The sequence below is a fragment of the Salvia splendens genome, chromosome 8, assembly GCF_004379255.2.
Source record: "Salvia splendens isolate huo1 chromosome 8, SspV2, whole genome shotgun sequence".
Lineage (NCBI taxonomy): Eukaryota > Viridiplantae > Streptophyta > Magnoliopsida > Lamiales > Lamiaceae > Salvia > Salvia splendens.
This window is the reverse complement of record NC_056039.1, coordinates 10,686,536-10,697,892: the sequence shown is the minus strand read 5'-3', so window position 1 is coordinate 10,697,892 and position 11,357 is coordinate 10,686,536. Positions and strand designations below refer to the sequence as shown.

The window sequence follows — 11,357 nt, the reverse complement described above, 5'->3', positions numbered from 1 at the left end:
TAGATGCATGGTTGGCATCGTGTGATGGGGTTGACTTGCTTAAATTATTTTGAGTAGCCCTCGCAACCAGAATAATTTATGGACGTATATTAATTAGATTAATAAACCAAGAATTGTAAAATTGTTGTTACAATTGGCTTGGAGGCCTACCTGGTGATATTATTGTAGTCATCAGCCCTCGCAGAGGCTGCAATAATATAGACTTGGATCTTGGACCACTAAAATTTATATTAGATATAAATTCGTATTTTATGTTTGGGGGACATAATATATGTTAAAATTAGTGGAAGCTAATCAATACAATAAACCCTTGTTTGATTAGTGATGCGATTGTGATCTTTGTATGCTTTTCTAATTTGCTTTTCGTTTTATTTTCTGTTCAGATAATATGTCAAACTTATCTTATGAGTGTATGATGGAAACAAACAAATTGACTAGGTCAAATTTCACTGAGTGGCAGAGAGACTGCCCAAAACTCAAGGCACAAGGTGCAATGAGTGGGAGCTCAGCTATGTTTGTCATTGAGATAAATATGTCTATGAATAACTCACAATCCTGGGTATTGGATACCGCTTGTGGGTCGCACATTTGTAATAATGTGCAAGGTTTAATTGACAGCAGGAAAGTGAGGCCTGGGGAAGTAGACCTACGTGTTGGAAATGGAGCAAAAGTTGCTGCCGAACGCGTGGGAACTTATAGATTAGATCTTCCCTCAGGACATAGACTAGATTTACATAATTGTTATTTCGTTCCAGTTATTTCAAAGAATATTATTTCCATTCCGATGTTGGACATCGAAGGTTTTTCCTTCCATTTTGCAAACAGCAGGTGCTCGTTTTCTAATAATGGATTGTTTTATGGAAATGCTTCTTTAGAGAATGGATTATATATGCTTGAAGGCAAACGAGATATTCTCAATGTGCAAAATAAAAGACTTAAGCTATGTAATACGGATAATGCTACTTATCTTTGGCATTGTAGACTTGGTCATATCAATGAGAAAAGGATAGCGAGATTGAGAAAGTTAGACTATCTAAATTCATTTGATTTTGAATCATATGGTGCTTGTGAATTCTGTCTCAAAGGAAAGATGACTAATAAGCCACTTTCTGGGAAAGGGGTGCGTGCTAATGATGTGCTAGAGTTGATCCACAAAGATGTGTGCGGACCGTTTCCAACTCAAGCAAAAGGTGGTTATTCGTACTTCATTACTTTCACTGATGATTTGACAAGGTATGGATATGTGTATCTTATGAAACACAAATCTGAGGCCTTTGAGAAATTTATAGAGTTTAAGTGTGAAGTTGAGAAACAACTTGGGAAAGGTATAAAAACTCTTCGATCAGATCGAGGAGGGGAATACTTGAGCCGAGAATTTCTTGATTACTTGAAATCGCATGGAATTCAGTCGGACTGGACACCTCCTGGTACACCACAAATGAATGGAGTATCTGAAAGGAGAAACCGAACACTATTAGATATGGTTCGATCCACGATGAGTTTAGCTAGTCTTCCTTTATTTCTCTGGGGTCATGCTTTATTGACTGCTATTTACATTCTGAATAGAGTTCCATCTAAATCAGTTGAGAAAACACAATATGAGTTATGGTATGGCAAAAAGCCTTGTCTTAACTATATGCGGACCTGGGGTTGTCCAGCTTTTGTTAAGAAACAAATGACTGATAAGTTGGAATCTAAAAGTGAGAAGTGTTACTTTGTGGGATATCCTAAACAAACTAGGGGATACGATTTCTACTGTCCTGAAAATCACAAGGTGATAACATCAAGGAATGTGACGTTCCTTGAAGACAATTATGTCTGCAAGGAACAAGGTCAAAATACAGTAGATCTTGAAGAAATTCAAGAACCACAAGTTAACAATGAGGATGATGTATTGTCAAATGGTTTGAACAATAACTCAGTGGGAGTTTTTGATGATCTATTGGGAGGGGAAAATACTATTAGAGGAGACCTTAGAGGGACTCTCGAAGAACCTCCTCAAGATAATGAGATGCATCAAATACAAGATGATACAATAGTTGCGTCACCTCTACCTCAAGAAGATCATAGTGATATTCCTGGGCTTACTCACAATCAGAATGAACAGCCCGAGCCTGAAGAAAACCAACTCAATAGGCCTAGAAGGATTCGTCGTGCACCTGAGAGACTGAATCTAATGGTTGAGAACCAAGATGATGAAGTTGATTTAGATGATGATGAGCCTAAGACCTATACCGAGGCGGTGTCGGACACCGATCGAGAGAAGTGGCTTGAAGCCTTGATATCTGAAATGGACTCGATGTACTTCAACTTAGTCTGGGAACTAGTTGACTTGCCAGATGGGGTTTACCCCATAGGTTGCAAATGGATCTTCAAAAAGAAGAGAGATGCAGATGGCAAAGTACAAACCTACAAGGCTAGGTTAGTGGCAAAGGGTTATAGTCAGCGCAAAGGCATTGACTATGATGAAACCTTTTCGCCAGTTGCTAAGATCAAGTCCATTAGGATATTACTTGCAATTGCTGCATACTACAATTTCGACATTTGGCAAATGGATGTCAAAACCGCATTTCTCAATGGAGAATTAGAAGGCGATGTCTATATGACACAGCCAGAAGGTTTTGTATCGAAAGAAAGGCCGAATGCAGTGTGCAAGCTAAAGAAGTCCATCTATGGACTTAAGCAAGCTTCGAGGAGTTGGAATATTTGTTTTGACAGAACAATCAAATCGTTTGGTTTCGTCAGAAGCAAAGAGGATCCATGTGTTTATAGTAAACGCGAAAATGGAAACGTCGTATACCTTATCATATATGTTGATGACATCTTGATTATGGGAAGCGATCGTTCCATGATGCAATCCGTGAAAGAATGGTTGTCTAGTTCCTTTATGATGAAGGATCTGGGTGATGCTTCCTACATCCTTGGAATCAAGATCTATCGAGATAGACCGAATAGGATGTTGGGATTATCACAATCCACTTACATAGACAAGTTGCTAAGGCGCTTCTCAATGGAGAATTCTAAGAAAGGTTTTCTTCCTATGGGACATGGCATTGTATTGTCAAAGAAGGATTGTCCTTCTAATGACAAAGAAAGAGACAACATGAAAAGGATCCCGTATGCTTCGGCAATAGGATCTATTATGTATGCCATGATTTCTACTAGGCCAGATGTGGCCTATGCGCTTAGCATGACAGGCAGATTTCAGCAAAATCCCGGTGAAGAACATTGGAAAACTGTTAAGACTATTCTTAAGTACCTTAGAAGGACTAAAGAATATTTCTTAGTCTATGGTGGACAACCAGAGTTATCAGTTACTGGGTACACTGATGCTAGTTTCCAAACAGACCATGACGACTATAAGTCTCAGTCTGGATATGTTTTTGTCCTCAATGGTGGAGCAGTGAGTTGGAATAGTTCCAAACAAGGTACAACTGCCGATTCCACCACTGAAGCCGAGTATATTGCTGCATCTGAAGCTGCCAAAGAAGCTGTTGCTTTGTTAGAGTTCGTTAAAGAACTGAGTGTCATTCCGAGTGCCAATAGTGCAATACCTTTGTATTGTGACAACACTGGTGCTGTTGCGCAAGCAAAAGAACCCAGAGCTACGAACAGAAACAAGCATGTTCCCAGAAGATATCACCTGATCAGAGAAATAATTGAAAGAGGCGACATAAAATTAGAAAGAGTACCCACTGATGATAACTTGGCTGATCCTTTCACCAAACCGTTATGTATAGCAAAACACAACAAGCACTTTGAGAGCTTAGGTGTTATGCATGTTGGTAGATGGCTTTGAATCAGTGGGAGTTACAGTTTTATATGTCTTATAAACATTTTGTGTTAAGACAATATTACTTGATCACATTATATGAAAATTTTATTTCCTATGGGTTTTGTGCACTTATTAGAATAATTGTTTTAAATGTTTGATTTTATTCTAAATATTTGTTCCCTTGAATTATGACTGTCGTTAATGGTGTGAGACATTAATGATATAGTATAATTCTAAAATAGCCCTAACCAATGATCGTCAAGAATGGGATATTGATGATATGTTATAGGTTAGCATGGGGTTTGCATCACATTCTTCGAGAATATAGTTGTTCTCACAACTATGAGATATTAGATACTCGTGATGGACACATGGTATATTTTGGAGAGTATTGGTATACCCTACTATTAAACTGTTTTGTTAGGTGTCTACAGTTTATTAGTGCATGAAGTATTTAATAGTCCTTGGATCTGAGGTCATTACACATTTTGTTTGTTGAGTGGTGTGCTTTGACCTTGTACAACGCTTTGCCTTCCCTCGGAGGATTAAGACACGGACTTGTGTTGGGTACATCATAAGATAAATGGAAATGGTAGTTGAGCCAAGAATGAGATTCATTCCTCGATTAGAATTTCGAGAGAACACTCAAATTCTCTATATTACTTGACCATTAAGTCATTGGCCAATGCAAAGATATATTCAATTAAAGTAATTGAATATGATCGAATGGGTCATTTAATAAAGATGAGATAAAGTGATTGAGCTATTTGGATGACACATGACAAATCTTAGGCTCAATCGGGTGGTTCGTGAATGAAAGGATGTTACTATAAACTTTGTGTAAAGGCTTGTTTACCGAATTCACGTAAACGTTCTTCATATATCGAGCTACGCTGCCAACGCAGTCTAGGAGTTTTGTGCAGACTTCGATTAGATCGTCGTCGATAATGAGGGCCTAAAGGGTCACACTATAAGTGTATTTTGATCCGCTCAAGGGTACAAAGTTGGAACTGCGTATTATATCTAATGCTAGTCCAAGTGGGAGATTGAAAGGATATGGGCTAGATTAGATTAATATGGATTAAATAATTATAGTTGGGCTACAATTATATTTAGTCCATAAGCCCAACAATCATGAAACTCTAATGACTCTTTGTCTATATATATGGTTATTTATTCTCCATTGTGGGAAGATGAGAAATAGCGTAACATTAGAGAGAAAATACGTAAAGCTCTGTAGAGAGAATTCCTAGCTTTCTTCTACGGAGTAATTGTACCGGGATAGTCCCTGCATCGGATTGGATTGCACGTGGACCTCGATAGTAGTGGATTCAACTTGCAGGATTCAATCGAAGAAGAACAACACAACAAGTAAGATTTAGTTCCGTTGTGTGTTACGTGCTCAACTTGCAATATGATTATGAATCTAGATCTGTTATTCTTGTCTGCAATTTCCGCTGCGCTCATTAGATGAATACAAGAATTCCTAACACATCCGTCATCTTTGAAATCTGTTGATTAATTATACTAATCTGTAATGTGCAGTTGGTGGGTTTTCGTATACGACAGTGGAAATTGGATTATCGTTATGTTGGAAAGGGAAAGGGGAAGGGGAAGGGGAAGAGAGCAGTGGCCCATTATTAGGTGAGGTACCACCATCTTATGCCGTGGACATCCCTAACGGATCACTACACACTTAATCATTACCATAGATCTGATCATTCATGTCAAACCCTAAATCTCCCTTCTAATTTTACCTCTAATTCTTCCGCAGGAGGATAAGTCTTCTTTTTTGAAATTAAATTGTTAAACTCTAGTAGTACTGTATTTTTTTTCTTCCCAATTTAGTTGATTCCTTGTTCTAGAATGTTTCAACTTAAATGATCATTTCCTTTCCACAAAAATACAACTTCCCTTCCAAAAAATAGTCTCGACAAGTTTTAATAAAATATTAGTAAATTAATAGAGAGAAGAGAAAAAAGTGAGTAAAATAAGTGAAGTGAAGAGAAATTGTGGATAAAATATGAGAGGTAAGGACAAAAAGTACGTAAAATAAGAGTGATAAACTTTTCATTTTTAGGAATTATAATAATACTACTCCTATTTTTCATGGATAGAGTGAATCTTATTTTTTCTAGCACTACTTTATTACTATCTTTTATTTCATTCTTTCTCTATCTCATTTACTTTATTTTATCATAATCTCTCCTTTTTATTATTTTTAACTTTATTCTCTCTTATCTATATCTCCAAATTTAATTCACTAAATATCTTTTATTTAATTATTTTCTTGTTACAAATAAAACATTTTGATTAAGATGGGACAAAAGGAGTAATGGACTTCGAAAATTATCAAAACAAGAATACGGAAACCAGCCTACATTTAGTTTATAGAAACGGACAATTAGTTAAAAAAAATATCTGATTTTTTCAAGAAAACAATACTCGAAAAGTCCTACGTTCATTCAGTTCGAAAGCAAGCATCATCCAAACAATAGCCATTAGTTTAATATAAAAACAAGAAACTAAGAGCTCATAACTCACAAATTAACACATGCACCATTATGAAAGGTAATGAAGCTTTCCCAAATTCACAACACCTCAATTCAATCAAACAACCTCCTTGGTCGTCATCGTCTTCGCCCGATCATCATCACTCACTTTACCTTGAATTGAGATTGCAACGTAACCAATCTTCTTCTAAATTTCAGAATGTCGTTCTCATCCAATTTTCATATATACAATGGGGAAGAAAGGTACAAGACACTGAAACTAACTGCTGAAAGGAAAAACAGCTAGTAAGAGAACACCCCAACAGGTAATAACAACAAATACTTGACTATCCGTCATAAAGCTATTAATGGTGACATCTAATGTTTGCAAGTGTCTAATGGGAAAATCAAAACACATAAGCACTACTCCTGTTGAAATTAACCTAAATCGATGTCATTCAGCTAAGAACCATATCCCTGTCAAATTTACCCGAATGAATGTTTCAGGATTTCAGACGAATTAAAGAGGTCACTTGGAGCTCGAAATTGTATCCTTATCCATCTGCATGCATGTATACGAGAGCAGCTTTAGTGAACGAAACTGAAGTGACGGGGAGTTATTCCGTGATATTCAAATATTACTCTTACCCTACATTTTTAGCTAGTTCTGCAGCCTTTCTATCATCAAAACCAAATCCAGCCAATATCTTATAGCCTGCAGACTCTTTTTGTGACCAGATTCCCAGAAGTATATGTGTTACTGTTATTTCACCACTTTCACCTGCAAATGCAACTAATTTTAGTTATAACCAATGAATATAGCAAAAGTGAATGTTAATTATACCGCATTGCATTCTCATAGCATTTGCACGAACTATAATCAGTACTTGGCCCATGAATCCATGACCAAAATGTTATAATTGATACACATGAGAGCAAGGTTGGAATCAGCATAACCTTAGAGGGCATTTTTTTGAGTAATATGATAGATTAATGTAACAAATGATTGAGTATTTGAAGGATAAGATGGCCAAAAAAGTTCGAAATTAATCAATCTATAAAAGTAAATGGTACATTAGCATGGATTATTTTTATAAATCCATATTATAACTCAAAGTAAACATGTTTGCTTTGAATGATAGGATAGATTGATAAAATATAGGATTGAGTATTCGAATGATATAATAGTCAAACAAGCTTAGACTAATCAATCTATCGAAGTAAACAGTGGATTGGCTTGGACTATTTTTATCAATTGATCTTGACACTAAAATAAACACGCCCTTAGTCTAACATTAATATATCAAGACAACGAATTATTAAACCAAGCCAATTTCAATTATGCAAACATGTGTTTATGTAGTAAACAGTGAACGGAGAAAACATGTGATGGGGGAGAGAGAGAGAAACAAGTTTATCACCCCTAAGTGTGAAAGAGTTGCATAGATTTTCAAACCAGGAAATGGCAAACTCGAAAAATACTGGATTGCAAATTACTCCACTATGTCTTTAAAACAAATTCCATAAATCAACAGTAGTATATTTCAACTACTGAATACATGTCTACACCAGGCTTCTATGACATCTAAAACAACCCCTATTTAATTCCATGTGTTACCCAAATTTAGTACCCGAGGGATGAATGAGGGTCAGGATTGATAAATCAGCACTCAGCAGGATCGAGAGAATTGGGTGACATTATTTTATCATGAAAATGAGAAAGAGCTAAGCTAGTTGGGTATATGCATAACCTGATGGAATAAATTTCTAATGAGTCTATCCTGTAGAGGTACTCTAATTAGACTACTAATCAACTCTTCTAGATTTTGTTGTAAATCTAACTAGAAGTAAAAGGGAAATCATTTTATAATTTAAGTAGTGCCTTTTGAGCCAAGTAGTACCAGACATAAATCGCTTCCACAAATATTTAATGGGATGGCCTTGTTCTTCTAGATCAATGGGGAAGAGGCATTTTTACAATCAGTGGATTACACCCTCTCCAATTCAAGCTGGACCAATGCTGTGTTGAAGACCCAAATTCATCAGTTCCCATATCACCTTCCTCTTACTTGGCATGTGATTGAAGAAATGCAGCCATTTCAGGCTCTCTCTTTTTTGTTCCTTAAAGTGAGGGGAAAAGATTAGTTCCAGTTTTGGTTTCAATGAATTCAGTATATTAGGTACTAATCAAATGACAGAATCTCAAATTTTTCCAAAGCTTTCTTTCAAAGTTTCTGTCTAAAAACTATCATCAATCCAAGCTCCAGTCCATCAAACTTTCTTCTTCTAGATGCTTGACTTGTGTTTTATATGTTCTTTTTACCCCAGGTAGAAGTTTCTTCTTTCTTCTTGTACGAGTCAGTTTCATGTGATACATAAACAAATATCAGGTTTCTTAGGGTTCATTTAGCCGATCCTGGATTGCATCCAAAATCCAAATTCTTCATCAAATTTGCAGACATGAGAGCAATTTAGATATCAGGTCATCTGCTCCTTTTGGAAAAATTTCAAAGGTTATTATATTCATTTCATTTGCTAATGTTTTCCTCTTCTAGTGCTGTGGGAGGATTTCTCTCTTCGTAAAAAAAACTCTTACGGTTTTTGCAATTTCTTCTTTTCAACAAAAAAAAGAAAGTTCCTTTTCTTTCTCTTTTGGGTTTTTATAGGACGACAAAAACCAAAACCCTGTAGGCATTGGCTTCTCAAAGCACAACAAAATACTACAAAATTATATATTTCCTTTTATTCAAAGAGACGAAAATAAATTGAGAATAGTACACAGCAGGGAAATGGTGGTATATATGAATTTCTACAATGAAGTGATAAAAAAGAAAGCATGAAAAGGACAGCATTATGAACGATGACTATGCAATTGCATAATATGTAGGAGTACGACATTATTCTGACAAGCACATACAATTAAATACAGATTCAATGTTGATTAGTTGGTAGGAACTATTTTTAGTGATCAAATAAAGACTCAAATGAACTATTGGTTGTTGTTGTCAACAGTACTTCAAGTTAAAGGATGCTCATTTAACATTCAACTTGGTATAGATCACTAACATTTCTTCTAATCGATGATCCAAGTGAGCTTGCACCATAAACCCTTTCCCGTGCTTCAAAATATTCACCAATAAGAGGCCAAATACTCCATTGCAACACTATTTTACAAAATGAGCCAAATGTGGAAAGGATTAATTATTATGTAAGCCTCCATGTAGAGTTTTTCCACTTAAACACATTTAGGGGGTGATGGGTTTGGGATCGAACTGGGATTCAATCACATATAGATGCTTGGTAAACCTGACAAGTACTTTGAATCATTACTCTAAGGTAATGCTCTATTTGTTTATTCCCCTAAAAAAAACTCCAAATTTTGAACGCATTAAGAAGCACTAGTATTCAAAAAGTAGATCAATAAGAAAGATAAGAAGATCAATATACAATATCTTCTACTCAAGGTTCTGCGGAAAAATAGCTCTACATAAATGTGGTGAAGAACAAATCAGCAATGAAATTGAAAAAATATAGATATTTGACTGCGATGATGAGATAAGGATATGAAAGAAGTCCATTACCAAAGACAAACTTATAAACGATAGAGTACGTGAAAAAAATGGTAGTACCTGTCTTCAGCTTGTCCTCAGCTGCCCAGTCAAGAGCCTTTCGGGCTGGTTCAGTCAACGGGGGATGCTCAGGTCTGAAAAAAATACATGTCTGATTTCCCTATCAATCTTACAATTTCGTCTCGCACCTTAAAGAGTGCAATACCATTCTCCCTCAAAAACGTTGCTGCCAAACTGGTTCCTGCAGGATCAACACTTGAGCTTCGTGATCTACATTCAGCACATATGTTAACTTGGCTCAAAACGAATAAAAGGCTTTGTTGAGTGAGCAATTTTCAAGGATTCAAACAGTTACCAGCTTTATAAACAAAATAAGATTCTTTTCCATATCCGCATTCCTGAGAAAATTTATATTTGGTATGAATATGAAACAACCTAGGAGCACAGCATATTTTAGCAACATAAATTTAGATTTGAACACAAATATAAGCTTTAAAGAACTGGAATAGAGGTGCAAAATGTTTATTTCATTTCATCCTAAACAATAGCAGGCAGACCTTCAACCAGAATGCCCATGAGTAGAGCCTCCGTCCCAGTATTCGGATATTTAAGTTTCCGCGCCTCCAATTCCCCCATAGCAAACGATTTAATCGACCTTGCTGACCATCTGCAATCACCATTGTTGGAGGAGGGCAAGAGAATCACAAGAATGCCCACAGCCACATTAAAATATACTAATTCGCACAGATTTTTATTGCAACAAGAAAAGGCGAAAGAAACAAAAGAGAAATATAAAAAAAATCTTACTTGGCCTTCTTATCAGTATTAAGCCCCTCTGTCTTTCTGCAAAAACCAAAATAACACATCAAATCTGCTTTTAATACGGAACAGGATAATGGTTTTTCATACAATAAACTGAGTATTACGTGTTGGGCAAACTGAAGGAGATGCTGGCGACAACGTAGCCATCTCGTTTCGAAGCAACGAGAGTTAAATTTGACTACTGAGTCGAAAGCTTGGCGCCCCAAAAGGTATTCGGTGGATTGAAATTCAACAACTGCTCAAAGTGTTTTGTGCGAGATTGAACTGCAGCTGAAGAAATGGGCGTAATTAGAACACTGCCAGAACCCTTGAGTGGCCATTAATTAACTTGGAGACTATTCTTCAGAATTATGGTAATGGAAATTTCTTCGGGGCTAGTAGAATTTCACTCGACATACGTTAAACCCAGGGGTTTTTTTCCTTCTTTAGTTAGAAATTTGCAGTGTTTCTGTGAAGATAGTTTGCTACCATGACGATGTTGAGTGGGCCGGCTCGGATATAATTGGGCCGGGTGGATCCAGCTCAATACGGTCCAAGTCTCGGTATGTAAAGCCATTTAAAATAACAAAGAATTTACATTTGAAACCTATATTGTAGAATCTCCTCAAAGTAAGAAAAAAAAAACCACAAGAAGCAACTATGCCATTGGATGGAAAAATCCTTATATTTAATTATTTAAGTAATTAATAGGTGTTAACT

The 11,357-nt window shown here is 36.3% G+C and overlaps 1 pseudogene; it reads right to left on the bottom strand.

Moving 5' to 3' along the window:
• Positions 1-6,217: 6,217 nt before the first annotated feature.
• On the bottom strand, positions 6,218-10,974 carry LOC121745726 (annotated as a pseudogene).
• Between the last annotated feature and the right edge of the window lie 383 nt (positions 10,975-11,357).